Source organism: Coturnix japonica, chromosome 1 (assembly GCF_001577835.2).
Source record: "Coturnix japonica isolate 7356 chromosome 1, Coturnix japonica 2.1, whole genome shotgun sequence".
Taxonomy (NCBI): domain Eukaryota; kingdom Metazoa; phylum Chordata; class Aves; order Galliformes; family Phasianidae; genus Coturnix; species Coturnix japonica.
In genome coordinates this window covers 12,373,404-12,388,819 of record NC_029516.1, presented here as the reverse complement: position 1 = coordinate 12,388,819, position 15,416 = coordinate 12,373,404, and the positions used below count along the sequence as shown (strand labels likewise).

Genomic DNA, 15,416 nt, shown 5'->3' with positions numbered 1-15,416 from the left:
GCAGGTAGAGAAAAGTTGTTGCAATTAAGCAGACTATACACAACTTGGTGCTGAAAAGCCTTTCTGTAAGTAGCACATTAATATGGAAGTTAGGAAGACCAAGGAGGTTTGTCCAGTTAATTTCAGGGTCACAGAGTTTAATAGCCACTATACAAAAGCTTCTGGTCCAAAGTCGATTTATTAGCTCCTTCTAGGGTAAAGAAGCTCATCTATTTGTTAAACTTGATAGTAGAAGACTTCCAGTCTTGTTAGGGACTCTCTTTGCTCTTGTGATATTACCCCCGAATCATTAAAGAATGTTGATAAATTTCTCCAGGTCACCATTTTCTTCAATAACGACCACATCAGCACAACTTCACTGCATGAAAACATCTTATGTGAGAAAATCCCGTGATTATTTAGTTGCAGCTGATTGGTTTGACTTACCCCAGTAATATGACTATCATAAAAAAAATGAATGTTTTTGTTTAATCTGGTTAAGACATCTACCCTGTGCATGGTCAACCCCTTGCAAGAAAAACTTAACCACGCTTTTGCATTTTCACTTAACTGCCTTATCAAATAAAGATATTGAAAATTCACCACTACTTTTCATGATTTATTTTGCTTACGATGCCAGAGTCAGTATTTCTAAATGAATGGTGCCCTAACAGTGGAAGCGTAAGAACACAATGCATTCCAGATTATTTCATCTGCATGGCTTTATACAAAGAACATCATTTATGCATTAAACAACAGAAAATAAGTTACACATTATCCCTGAGGTATTGCACTTACACAATATTATTTTGTGGTTTAATGAAGACCACATGTTTCCTTTCTGCTTTGTCCTTCTAAGATCAATTATGTGACAGAAGATGAAAAAAGTTTTCACTGGTACATGGAGGAGGAGAGGAAAAAAAAAAACAACCACAAGTACAGAGGGTCTAATTCTTCAGCCACAAGTTACACCAATATTTCTGGACCTAATTCTACAAGATTCAAACATTCAAAGTGCAGCTCAGATCAGGTGTTGGCTGAAGGGAACTACAGACCTACTTTATCGGTGTGTCTTCTCACCCCTTCCGCTTTCATCTGTTTCTTGGGGAACCACCAAAAGCTACACTGAATAGTTTCAGGAAACAAGCGGATGACAGATCACCCTGACAAAGTGCACTTGAAAATTAAGAACCTGAAGTCTAGCTAAAGTGTCCTGATGACACCAACAAGCTTTCGTAACGGGCTATCTACCAGCTATCAATCATCCTTTAAACATCGAGTTCACACAATCAATTTCTTCCATGGTATTTTCTATGTAGACTTTGTGTAGGTTTTTTCAGTGCTGTTGTTTTGTTTTTTGTTCTTAATATATTTCATATATTCATATATTTTTATATGTAAACTCTTTCAACAGCATATAAACATTTTTCAAGTCAAAGGAAACCAGACAATACTTGCTGTACTTGGAAAGGTACAATTCATACTGGTATCAGTTACATGAGCCAGCAGAGTGCAGCTCAGAAGGCCAATGGTATCCTGGGCTCCATCAGAAGAGGGGTGGCCAGCAGGGACAGGGACAGTGATTGTCCCCTGCTACCCTGCTCTCACAAGGCCCCATCTGGAGTGCAGCATCCAGATCTAGGGCCCAGTACAGAAAGGACATGGAGCTGTTGGACATGGCCCAGAGGATGGCCCCATCCCCTGTGAAGACAGGCTGAGGGAGCTGGACTTGTTCAAACTGGAGAAAGCTGTGAACTTATGGAAGCCTTCCAGTGTTTAAAAGAGGATTATAAAAAGGAGGGGAATCAACTTTTTACTTGGGTAGGTAGAGATAAGACAAGAAGGAATGGTTTTAATCTCAAGGATGGAAGGTTTAGACTGGATGTCAGGGGGAAGTGCTTCGCAGAGAGTGTGGTGAGGTGCTGGCACAGGCTGCCCAAAGACAATGCTCCATTCCTGGAGGTGTTCAAGGCCAGATTAGATGGGACCCTGGGCAACCTATTCTAATACCAGATCTGGACATTGGTGGCCCTGCCTGTGGCAGGAAGGCAGGAACTTGATGATCCTTCGGGTGCCCCTCCAGCCCAAGCCGTTCTATCATTCATTCTATGACACTTATCATAGAACCTCTGCATAACATTTCACCTTATTTGATAAGAGAAACATAACTAAGAAACCTGCTAGAACCTACACGGCATGGACAAGCACACTAAGGCTCTCATTCAGGTGCAGAGACATAAAACTTCTCATAGAAGTTAAAGATAAGAGGTGATGTTGGCATGATATGCTTGGGGCTACCTTCATGTACTTACCACAAATACAGTAACCCAATGGAGGAGGAAGGGATAGGGAAGAAACCTGCTTTTAACATTCTATTTGTTATATCAGAGTTTGGTTTTAAGTTGTTCTTGTTTGTTTTAAACACAGTGTCATTGTTGCTTGTGTTTCCTTCCACACTGATAGGTTTCCATATCCTACCACAGCAAGACAGATAACAAAGAAAAACACTTTAAGGAAAAAAAAACTCTATAAACTTTTCCAGTAGAACTGAAAGAAAGTTGCAATACAACATTTTTCAATTAATAAAGAGACATCAGTGAAATAATAAACTAAAGCTATAATTGTATGTATATATTTTTAGCCTAAGATATTCCACATGAAGGCTGTGCTAACCTCAGTAAGTTGACTGCTAAAGCGAATTCAAGTTTCCTACATCAGTCGGCATTACATGAACACACGGCCTCTTTGTTCCTATTTCTGTTGGACAGTTTGTATGATTTCAACGGATGCATGAAGAACTGATACATTTTCCTACCAATCGTCCTTACCAGTCAACATCTGCCAAATAATGTCTACAAAGTGGAAAATAAGAAAGTAGTAGCATATTTTAGGTATCTCAGGACTTTAGGATTTCATCATAGAATACTTCAGGGTCTCTGTAAATGCTGGACAAAATTGCAAGGATGAAAAATCTAATCAGAATTCTGGCTATTTCAAGAGAAGAAACAGCACTAATTTAAGACAAATAATTTGGATTATACATCCATGCACGCAAATTTACCTCAAAATCTTGATCGAACGCCTCTGCAAAGATTAACACAAATTATTATCTCTGTTTTGTCTGCTCTGCATCTTCATAAGGTCTGTATACAATACCTACATAACTGGGGGAAAAAATAAATCATAACTTTCTAACCTAAACTCAGTGTCCCACATCCTTTAACTACAGGCAAAACATTAAGAACAATTTGCTGGAGCAAGGTTTAGGTTTCAGAATATACGCTGTGCACATATTGAGACTCTTCTTTGAGTGGCATGTACAAATCTGAGGGAATTAAACCGAAGCTTACTGGAACAAATGAAATTGCTGGGACAAAGTTACTTATCTGCACAGTCAATTCTATACCCCTTACGGGCCAAGGAACAGCAGGAAGGGTAGAGAAGAGTTATCATATTTTGCAGACAAAATTCAAACATGAAATACTCAGACTAGTTGTATGACAGTCTTGAGCCAAGCCAGATCTTTCAGTTCGACTACCACATGATGCTGATCTGGTTATAACTTTAAAGTCAATTTGAATGTAAAAGCAAAGTGACTATACTCATATTGCATTAAACCGAACAACTCCAGCTTCTGCTCCCAAGAAAGAATTCATCCCACTGTCTGTTCATCTTGGCTCCACACACTCATACAGGATCACTCTGAAACTAACTACAGGTTTTCACAGCAATGGGGATCTTGACAGCAAGACACAGAGACCGACAAGACAGCATTACTTTCATATCTCCAGTGCCTTGTGCTGACATCAGTGTAATTTGTTTACAGAAGACGTCTCAGGTTAACAGAGATGATCAAGAAACATTATTGTTTGATTTTCTTACCACATCAGGAAAAACAATCTCTATGGTATGCTGGTGCCTGCCTTCCCCTCAAAAATATTTTCTTTATAAGCGGAGGTAGATAAAAGCATTTCTGAAATGCTGGTACTCAATGTTAACACTCAGAAACTCAGTTAAGGGTCTTAAAATTGAGCCTATTGAATGTACTGCCAAAAGGCAAACAGAAAGCAGCAGAATTTAGAGGATAAACATTCTGAAAAGTCTCCTATACATAAGTTATTATGAGTTGATTGAATATGCAATTTGAACATTTTCTTCCCCCCTCAAGCCCAATTACATCATATGCTCATACATGTTTTGCAATTATTAGCAAAAGCAATTCTTGTCATGCCTGCCTTCAGATTTAGAGGCCAACAATTTTAACCTGCAGTCATGGGAACCACCCTTCTCACTAAGAAGTCAACAGGAACGTACCTAGAAAACGTCAATATGCCATTTACCTGTGCTTTAACATCATCTGTGCAGGAGCAGTTTCTAAATAACAATGTACCTATCATTAAAGCATGTCACAGCCCACAGATTCAATGAGGAAAACGTCTGTCCTGAACTGTCACCCAACCAACAGCTCAAGAACTTGAGCATCCCTACCTGCTGCCCTGTCTGCAATCTATTTTGTTTAAAATCAATTTTCTAATTGGAGGCACAGGGTGTTACTTTTTATCACTGCTCTGAGCACTCCGACATTAATGGAATACACTAAGCATGATTCAAATATGTAAAAGTTAACTATAGCATGTGTATATACACATACACGCATGTATGCATCTACACACACACAGAGTAATCTGGAAAAAAAGACACAGCATATTTATATACACAGACTAAATACAACGTATCAAAGCAAGTGGAATATTTATTTATTGCTGACTGCTTCCAAGGAGATAACACATCTTTAACCAGACCTATAAGCAGAATACATGAATAAATGACTAATCTTGCCCACAAGGAAGTTCCTTCTCCATTTCCCCCCCCAACAAGCTTCACCATAGTACAGATTTTGCTCAGAGATTAGGAGGGATATCCAGCTCCCAGGCATTACATCACTGAAGCTGCAGTCAGAAATAGTCACACTCAGAAACAGCTTCGACTTCAAATTCAGACAATTGCTGACTGCTGCTCTCTACAGTAACCTGATAGAGAAAGTGAGCAATCTATTTCAAATTTAGAACAAGACAAAAGAGGGTAGAAGGTAAAAAACCTAACAAACAGTAAGAAAAAACAGTAGGCACACTCAGATACAGTATAAACAACAGGGCACCATTAATGACCAACACACAGGTATACGAACAATTTGTTCTAGAAGAATCTGATTTCCCATGCACTTGTAGTCTGCATCAAAACATATAACATATCATAAGACCTCATGTTCTCTATATCTCACAGCAGTGTCCTCTTCCTTATCTTCCTCTCCATAATGTGAGCTAGTCTTGGTCTTACCACAAGCCCTTCAATTCCTTCCTGTGGCAGCCACACTGACCTACACATTGTTAGCAGCCAGGTCCACCTCAGCTCCTTCTCAAACGCTGTCATGCAGCAAAGAAGCAAAACATCCAAAAATGTACCTGTGCCGTTGGTTTGGAGTCATACACATGACAATTGCCAGGACACAGAACAAGTAATGGCTAATTATGCTGCTTTTCCTTAATTCTCCCAGGACAATGCTCATAACTGTCCCTTCCCAGTCCCCTCAGGATTTTCACTGAGATTCAACAGTGATAAGTTACTAAGTGCATCAAATTGCATTCTAAAGCTAGTCAACATTAAATCAACTTATTAAAGAATCGAGGCTTTTACAGCCAAACTACTACAGCGTAAGGCTGCTCTTCGTCCCACTTGGTTTTTAATCCAGCCACCAATACAGTCAAAGCATATGAACATCCTGATACAATGAATGCAAAACTTTACAATCAAAGACCTCAGTCCTGATTAGAATGACAAGCTGACTTCATAAATCAATCTTGATTTTGGGATACAGAACAAAGAAAACTGTCACTTCCACTGGACTTGGGATTCGTGTAACAAAAACTTGAGTCTCCATCACTGAAGTATCAATTCTGCAGTATGCAGACCATTACTTCCATTACATCAACTCTGGGCAGTGGAAATAAGGCTGTACTTTATGAACTCAGTATAAGTCCAAAAGCAGTCTGTAAGCCAAAGCTTCTGCCATATGACCAAGGGTTTCTGGGCTCTCCCCCCACCTTTATCACCCCATGCAAGAGCACTGCTCTTGTATATTCATAAAGAAGTGATGGTACTTATGCCAGTCCATTAAAACATATGTAAGACTTCCCCTTACCTCTTCTCTCTCTTCACTCCTTCTTTTCGTCTCTCAGTGGAAGTTAAACAAAATATGGGACTAGGGAGAGAAAAAGAATGAGTAGTAAAGGGGAAACAAAGGCAAATGCAGTTACAGAAAGAGCAAGAACTAATTTACTGAAATCTACCACAGCAACTGCAAGCAGAAGCAAACAGAAAACAGCATCATTGTACATTTGTTCTTACATTTACAGAAAACCAATCCCCCAAAATAAAAATGAGCTGCCAATCATCCAGTCTGCTCACTGAAAACTTGCCATAATTCTTAAAGTAAACCAGGCTCAGAAAGGCCCAGAAAGGCCCACCCACTTGAGCATTAACTAGTATTTGAAGGGAAGAGTCAAGGAATTAAAATATACAGGAATAAAAGCAGAGTGCGAAGGAACTCTAGAATAAAAACTACTTTTTGCTAACAATATTGCTTACTGCTTTGAGAACCATGCACTGATTTCAGCTACGTAACATTCCAGTGTTGCGCTGTAGCACCACAAGATATAAAACTCAAATATTAAAAAAAAACTCATAAATCAATTTCCCTGGTAAAATATTTCACTTTTAAGTCATTATTCGCATCATCTGTCTCCCTGCAAGCATTTTTCTCCATCTAATGGAAAATAATTGTTGATTAAACATGCAGGCATTTTTATTTATTTATTTTTTTTAAGTTACATGAGGATTCCTTAGGAAAATAAAATCTAAATCTGTTCCCAGAAGCTATTCTTCATTGTTTCCAGATACAAAGTGTTTCTGCAGGTATGTACAGTCCTTTTTCCACACACATACTCTGTAGGCAGTGTCCATAGGTGTAAGAGTGAACTGAACATAACTGTACAGATAACAGCGGGTCAGTCAGGAGGGCTGAACTCTAAGGGCCACTATTTCTCATAAGAAGGAAGTCAGGCTTCTGGACAGAGAGGGAAAGCGAGGCTACAAATACATCCACACAACAGTCAGTGGCTCAGTCTTGGCATTTTGCTGACATTACAACATCAAGGAAAATAATTCCTTTGTGTTTTCATGCTGCACAATAAGATTTGGAGGCCTACTATTAGATATCTACAATAAGTAAACTGCTAACAGTTTTGCGAAGTCTGACATCTCAGCCAAACTAATTACTATTTTGTTTTCACTGAGATAGATTAGAAAAAGAACAACAAAAACCAGTTCCCCCGTCTTATCAGTGACATTTGACTCACATGACCAGCACAACAGCGCTTCCACTTTTAATTCTGCAAATAGTTCGTAGACTTTCATCTGTCTGCTGCACTCGTGCCCAGGAACCCAAGCACAGGCCAGGCAAAGTAGCACTCTTCCAAACAAACCTTAATTCTTTCCAGTAGATAGAAAATCCTTTTTACACAATTTTAACCCACAAGTCAACCTGGACCGTATTTCCTGGCAACAACCTGGCAATATTCTGATGTTCTTTGCTGAGGTTTTGGGAGGGAGACGGTGGGGGGATGGAGGGGGAGATGACTACATCATGTTCCAGGACAGCCACAAAAAACATCAAAGTTTAACATCAATAATGAATAAAACCCACTTTATTTTCAATTGCAATCACCTTGCAAAAGTACACTGACTGATTTGCGTTAAGAAGTTCCACGCTTGTACCCTCACAGAGTTGTTTTCAAATAAGACCTCGGAGTGTATTTTAATTGCAGCAACAAAGATAAGAAATACATAATGTTGGAACAAACACAGCAAAGAGATTCTGCCCAGCAATGGCAGCACAGAATATAGCTTTCATCTCTGAATACTACTGCCACAGAGAGGAAATAAAGAAGATGCAGAGCTTCTTTTAATGCTTCCAGGGAAGAGAATGTAAGTGACTGGAAAGGAGAGAGCAGAGAACAGATGTCTGAATGTTATGTATGGTTTTTTTTTTCATCTTTAATCAAGGACAGTAACACAATTTTTGGTAATGGATATTAAGATTCCAAACAAGCCTTACTACTCCATTAAAAAAACAAACACAAAAACCCTACCAACCAACTCATTGCAAGTTCTTCACTAGGAGAGTGGTTAGGCCCTGGAACAGGCTGCCCAGGGAGGTTGTGGATGCCCCGTCCTTGGAGGTGTTCAAGACCAGGTTGGACGGGGCCCTGGGCAACCTGATCTAGTAAAGGTGTATGTTTGGTGGCCCTGCCAGGCAGGGGGGTTGGAACTACATGATCCTTGAGGTCCCTTCCAACCCGGGTCATTCTGTGATTGCTTTGGTGAGACACCTGAAGGAGTAACTTATCCTTACAGACAGGAAGATTGCTATTTTAATTGTTAAGTCAATTATGTATCATGTTAGTAGTAATTCCTTCACAGTTCTACACCACCTTCAGAAACAGATCGAGGTGTAATCTCACCATACCTTCCCTCAAAAAAACTTTAAATAAACTTGTAATTCTCAAGCTTTCACCTTCCGTTTCAGTGGAAATACCCCAAACATACTTCATTCAAAAAAGTTTCTTTAAACCAACAGTTAAGGCAGGATTAACTGTCTAGACTTGGAATATCAGCTGCCTTGTGATACTGAAACACAGTCCCATTATAACCATACGAACCAGGAGTTTGATCCTTTGTCTACTCAAGGCCAAATAAGAGCATCACCCTCTGTGGAAGGAAAAAAACCCAACAACGTATCTATAGGCACAGTCCTATTACAACAGTTAAGAAAGAATGAACACTGAATAGGTTTAAATATTCGGAATTCCTCCAGTTAAAAGATCCAACCCCACATCCCACATACAACCTTAGTTCTCATTCTGAAAATAGAGGACAGTCATTTAGCCATTTTCCATATCACGTATTCATGAAAAATCAACAGCGTGTGAGAGATTATAGGTCCTTCTTTTAAAGCTGCAATCCAAACTACAATAACGTCATTAAAACCTACTCATGTAATACCTTCTTTGAACCTGACAGTATTTCTTTCTAAGATAAAGATATGGAAGTGAATGATTACCTAGATTATGGGGGCATAAAACAATACACAGAATGTGACTACAGATGAGAATAAACTTAAAAATCTTATCTGAGCCCCAAATGTTACATTTTAATCCATACATCTTCCAAAAACTGTTAACCTAAAACTAGGATCTCTCTTATTTTGGCATTCCATCCTAGGCCTGATTTGCCAAAGTGCTGGTCCTTCGCAAGCCTCACGTAAGGTTTACAACACTGCATGTTAATCTGAGCTGCGTACAAACTATCACATGAAAGGAGAGATAGCACTCCTTCAATAAAACATGCAAAACTAGAACATTTCACTTGCACAGGATGCAATCTGCATGCTACCGCCATCATTCTTCATTTGGGCTTTTGAAGCAAACAACTTCAGTGGACACCAATTTACCGCAGGTCTTACAAACATTTTAATTTACAACAAGAATTAACAGATAAAACATTTAAGTCAGATGTTAGAAAATGTACTTTGTACAACAAAACTCCCTTCAAAGACTCACAGGCAGCCTCAATTATTAAAATCTTCTAACAACCTGCAGAGCTTCAAATGCTGCCAGTTTCATTAAGGCATTAAGATTTGCAAAAGGAAATAAAAAATAATCTCAGTATCTGCTAGCAAATATATGAAACCTTGACAGGGTTTCTTTTAAATAAGCTCTTTGTTATGCCTTAAAGGCAACAACCGTTTTGTCTTTGAACTTGATTATAGCAGGTTTTTTTTTGTAGGTCACGAGCAGAATTTTGGATCCTGAAAGAGATTAGGTCAACTTTGCAGGGTAAAGTTCTTTTTAGTGAGCAGATGACTATGAAACATTCACCGTGCACCCTTAAAAAGCTTTAATCCACAATCAACACTGTAAATAATCCAGAACTTGAAATAAGGAACAAAAAGTGTTTTTCTTTCCTTCCTTAATCCGCATTCTACATGTGCTGAAGCAGGTAAGGAATCTCAGTTAAAAAAAAGAAAAGGAAAAGAAAAAAAGCCATATTTCACTCTTAGCAATAGATCAAAACTACTACTTGCACTGGGGAAATATTTGAACACGGTACCTGCCCCTAAACACTGTCCAACAAAATTTGCTTTTGAGAGGAATTCACAAATGACCGTTTGTATGGAAGTCACAAGACCAGCAGCATAGCTGGACTTGCTTAGGATCACTCCGGAACTCTGAATCGGCTTTTATTTTATATCCACATCACTCTGCTCTATTTTCTAACAGTTTTATATGAAAATGGCAGAATACTTTCATTACACCTTCATTTATATTCATCTGTTTAGAGCAATGGCACGATTCAATGGTTACATACATCATACCTCAGCTAAATCCCACAAGCAGCCCAGCTAAAATTAAGGTTATTCTTAAATCCAACTGGGATCTTCCAATGGTATGGCCTCCATCCAGCATGACGCCCATTACTGTACTTCAGTTGTGTGCACTGAAACCTAACCAGAGACGTGAGGTAATGGAACTCCAAACAGTGATCTGAATTTTCATACTAAAAGAAACTTCCCCTAAGAGCAGCTTCAAAACTCACTATTTTTTTCCTCTCTTTAGCTTCTGAGATGGCAAAAAGCTCACCCCAAATGCACACAACTCTGACAGTTGAGCAGATTTTTCCTGCAGATAGGAAAAACCCAAAGACAGTTGTAAAACCACTTGTGTGACCCCTGCGTTATTTTAACACGTTACAATTGCTATTGTAACAGAACATCTTCAAATCGGAAATCTCTTGGAAAAAATCAGGTTGCAAATCTTTTCCCAGAACTTTTGTCAGTTGGCACTGGGGAACCTCTTTGATGAATATATACCTGAACAAATCAACATCAATGAAGGTCCAAAATAAAGCTGGAATTTCCTTTCTGATGTCTCCTTAACCAGGTCTGTTTTCAGATGGCAGATCTGTTTTACAAATGGAGAAACTGAGTCACAAAGTGACTCACTACAACACGTACAGAAAACTGGAAGACCTCAAAATTCCCAAAAAGGCCTCAATGCTTACAAACCTCAATGCTGAGAAATTTTATTGTTTGAAACCTCATTGCTTAGCATCCCAAATGCTTACAAACCTCAATGCATAGAAGTTACGTTTATTCCCATTTCTGAATTTCATTTTTCCCCCCAACAGTACGTTCTGTGAACTGCACAGAATTGTTTCTTTTAATGTTAATCTGGATTGGACATCTGCCCAAGAACATGACTGAGGCCATGAAACAGAGCAGCGCTGCCCTCCAAGTTGTAACGTTAAAAAAAGCAATCAAGAGAACACCTCAAAAGAGGAAATAAAAAAGGCAAATGTTTTTTTCAAGAGGCTCATACCTACAACTCCTCAGAACCATATCCATGGCCCTTTTAATAAACAGAGAGTAAGACGTGATTTAATATAAATAAATAAATAGAATTTGTATAATATGAGGAAGGTATCATTGGGAGCATGCATTGTTGGCCCAGTAACGCCTCGCTTGGTGGTTGGAAACACACAGCTTCTGGCCTCAAAGCACATGAAAGGCAAGTGTTAACAACACCAAAAGCCTTCCCACCTCACTGTCCCACTTCAGGTGTATCTTAAACCCGCATCTGCGCTGTGATACATGTGAGTAGTATCTAAATTAAAACCCTTCAGAGACTGAAGACGATTTTGCCATTTCAGTACTTCACTTTTGATTGTTTCAATCCAGAAGCTTCTAACGCGATACTGGAATATGAGCTCACACCATCAAACCGAGGGCAATGTTAAAGAGAAGCATACAAAAAACAAAAGCGACAAACACCAATTTCTGTTCTGTCGTATCTGGTTGAACATCCAGTTTGTAGTCTTTGTATCAAAGCACACTACAGCAAACAGCAAATCCTTGTGACTCCCCTTCCCCCACCCAAACGTATTTATAGTGGTGATACTAAAAGGTTCGTATTTCATTTTGGAAAAAAATTAGAGGTTAGGAATTGCACTTTCACTCAGTATTTGTACACGTATTATCAAACATAAATTTTATATAGGAATATACGAATTAAAGAAAAAGCCTAACAATTAGATTGCACGGTTGCAGGAGAAACTCCGTGTCTTAACAGAGTAACAGGTTATAATCCTGCATGCATTATTTCCCCAAGTATTAAGTTCTTTCAGCATTCCCAAATGATGAAGGCAGGGGATTACCACCCCAACGTCCAGCAAAGGTATTTCCTGGAAGGTGAACATGACGTTCACAAACGTGATTCCACCCAGAATTTGGCCGACTGAATTAGTGATCTGGATTTCCTTAGGTTGACAAACATTCCTGCTTTTAGGTTGGTAAGACGATGGACGGACACACGGTCCCCATTGCAAAGGCAGGAGCTTATCCCGATTACTACACGGGCAGACGCAGCACCTTACAGCAACCCATACACACCCCTCAGGGAAGCACTCCTGCCTCCCTTCCACCCCCCGCTTCCCCGACAAGAGTGGTCTCGTTCACTTGCCTTTCACACACATAACCAATAAAATTAATCAGCTGGAACACAGCATTTTTAAATTGCGGTAAAGTCAAGAGATGCTTTGTGTGTTATTTGAAGGGAACGGGCTTTTCATTTTAACAGAATAAGGCTGTAATACGCAGCAGACAAACGCGCTGCATGGGGTGTGGAGGACCCGAGCTGATTAGATTACCACAACATCAGCCTGAGGCCGCCATTTTTAGAATCTCTAAAGGACAAAAGAGGGAAATTAAGAAATTTACTCCACATTTTTTGAAAAGTAACTTTAAAAGTATGGTCATTGCAATCAATTAATTACGCATTATTACTACGGCCGTGGATATATCTCTCTTTTCTCCAAGCAAAGCCCTCAATAACTGTAATGTTTCATTATTATTCCTTCAATATACTGTAAATAGATTAAAACGAACCCAGCACCGAGTCCCTGCCCTCAGCGATAACGTGTGCACCATGTTAGGGACATCCCGGCTCCTGGCCACCGGCCGTCCCTAATGGCCGAGTAAGGGGGGAATACAGGACCCTAATAACCACGCTATATTATGTTTCTCTACCCTATTTAGAGCTGTACGGTGAGCCATTTGATTCCCCCCCTCATAAGTCTAGAGGGATAGGGGCTGCTCCGACAGTATTTATTTCCTTATGACTAAAATCCGCCAGCTTAGGAAGGCAAGCGCTGGCTACAGGCACTGAAGCAAGAAAGGGATGCGCCAATATCACTACTCACAACCCCGAGAAAGGGGGTGGGGAGAACGATCCCCTTTTAAATTGGCACAGAAACTCCTGAGGACAGCTTCCCTGCACCAGGTTACCCAGGAGCAGAGATAGGAGCGGGGGTCAGAGGGGAGGCGGGGGTGTGGAAGGCAGGAAGATTAGGCCTACAACGACCATTTTAGTGTCACAAAGCACAAACATACAGGATGGAGGAAGAGGAGAGATCTCCCTGAGCTTCATACAACTCGATACGCAGTCCCAATAACACACAAATCCCTTCTTAAAACCCACCCGCCCCAGGAAGGTCTGCCTTCACGTAACAGCCTCTCCCAGCTCTTTTTCCAAGCATAATGCATAAATCTGGCAGAACTGCCAAAAAATTCCCCTCAGCTCCTCACAGCTCCACTAACCCGCCATATTCACAAGCTATAGCGACAGTCTGCCATTTTTTTTTAGCCAAACCCCACAAAAAAAGAAAAACGAACGCGAGGCAACTCCGGGCAGAATCTAAACCCGTCGCAGGGGCAGCAGCCCCAGTGAGTGGGGCAGGGAGCCACCCCTACGGCATTCAGCCCCTGCTCCCAGCCCCCTCCCCCCCCCAGCACCCGGCAGAACCGCGGTGGCAACGAGCACGGACTCACCTGGAATGGTGACAGGCCCACAGCAGCACCCCTCAGCCGGGCCCCCTCCTATCCCAGCCCGCTGCAGCTGCCCTACTGCGGAGAGCCCTGCCCTGGGCAGAACCGACCCTCAGCACTCTGCTAAAAAGAAAGAAAAGAACGGGGAAGATCCCTCCTCCCCCAGCACCAGCTGAGTGCTCGGCGCCCGGCGGGGTCCGGCTGAGAAGCGCCTCTGCCTCGGGACCTGTGTACAAACCCCGCTGCCGCCCCTGCTCCGTGTCTCCCTCCTTTCAGCCTCCTACGCTCCCTTCGATGTCACTGCCTCTCTCTGGGAAAATGGCGTCCGCTCTCCCCTCCCTCCCCCTGCACGGGGCTCACCCGCCCCGCCTAGCAGGGGCAGGGTTACCAAGGCGAAGCCAAACAGCCGCCATTTTGCTTGTGGGCCGGTGCGCGGGCTGTGCCCGCCGGGCGCTCAGTGTCCATTTTACAACAGCTCTTGGAGCCTTAACAGCAAACGGCGGCGGCCTGGGAGCGGCCGGGGGCGCGTGGGGAGGGGGAGGAACGGCGACAAGGGTCCGGCGGGCGGCCCAGAACGCCGGCGGGAGGATCGACTCAGAGTGGCGTTCTGTGGGGCGCCGAGCTCGGCCGCTCCCCACAGCCCAGCGTCCTGCTGGCGGCCGACATGACGCTCAGCTGCGTCCGCTCGTCGCTAATCTCAAACAGGGGGGTAAATGTTCCTCACGGAGCGCACCAAGAGCCGCATGGAGTTGGACTGGGGGGGGGAAGCGGGAGGTTCGAGCGGGCCCAGTGTCAGGGCTCGGGGGCTGCGGTGACAACGCTCACGGCGTTCGGGAACCGCGCTCGTAGCCCCGATAGCCGGTCCCCGTTCTCCTGCAGGCAGAACGCCGGGCTTTGTGCGCACCGGGCGGGCTGCTCCCCCCCGCCACGTCCCCTCCCCGCTCTGCCCGGCCTCAACCCCTCCGGCGCAGTGAGGGAGGGGAGGCGGCGGCTGGGGTTTCATTCGACGCCCACCAGGGGCTGAGCGAGCCTCCTTCAGTGCGCAAACGCGGGGCACCGGATAAAAGCGGGGCTGGCAGCCGCTGCCCTGCCTCGATGGAGCCGCCACACGCGGGTGACCGGAGAAGCCGCCCAGCGGCCACGCCGTAACCTAAAGCGTCCCCCCGCCCCTCGGGCAGAGCTCGGGGCTCTAACGGGTGCTCTGCGGCAGGAGGGAGCCGAGGTGAAGGGATCCGCTCGGACGCAGCGGAGGCGGCTGTGGCGGGGCAGTGAGCCTGAGGGAGGAGGGGGGGGCGATTAAACGTCTTGTGACATGGCGGAGTCTATGGGTATTTTTTCCTGTCTAACTCTCCTGTGCGTGTGTCTCTTGTTTCTCTCTTTCTCTCTCTCCTCAGGGTGCTTGGCCGGGGCTGCTCGCTCGGGTTGTGCCTGTTGTTGC

The 15,416-nt window shown here is 42.8% G+C and overlaps 1 protein-coding gene across 1 annotated transcript in view; it reads right to left on the bottom strand.

Moving 5' to 3' along the window:
• Window positions 1-15,314, bottom strand: part of KMT2E (lysine methyltransferase 2E) — a 53,785-nt gene extending 38,471 nt beyond the window's left edge. The window contains 2 exon segments of the mRNA XM_015885824.2: window positions 6,179-6,238; window positions 13,982-15,314. The gene's annotated coding sequence lies outside the window, so the exon portion shown is untranslated.
• Window positions 15,315-15,416: the final 102 nt, after the last annotated feature.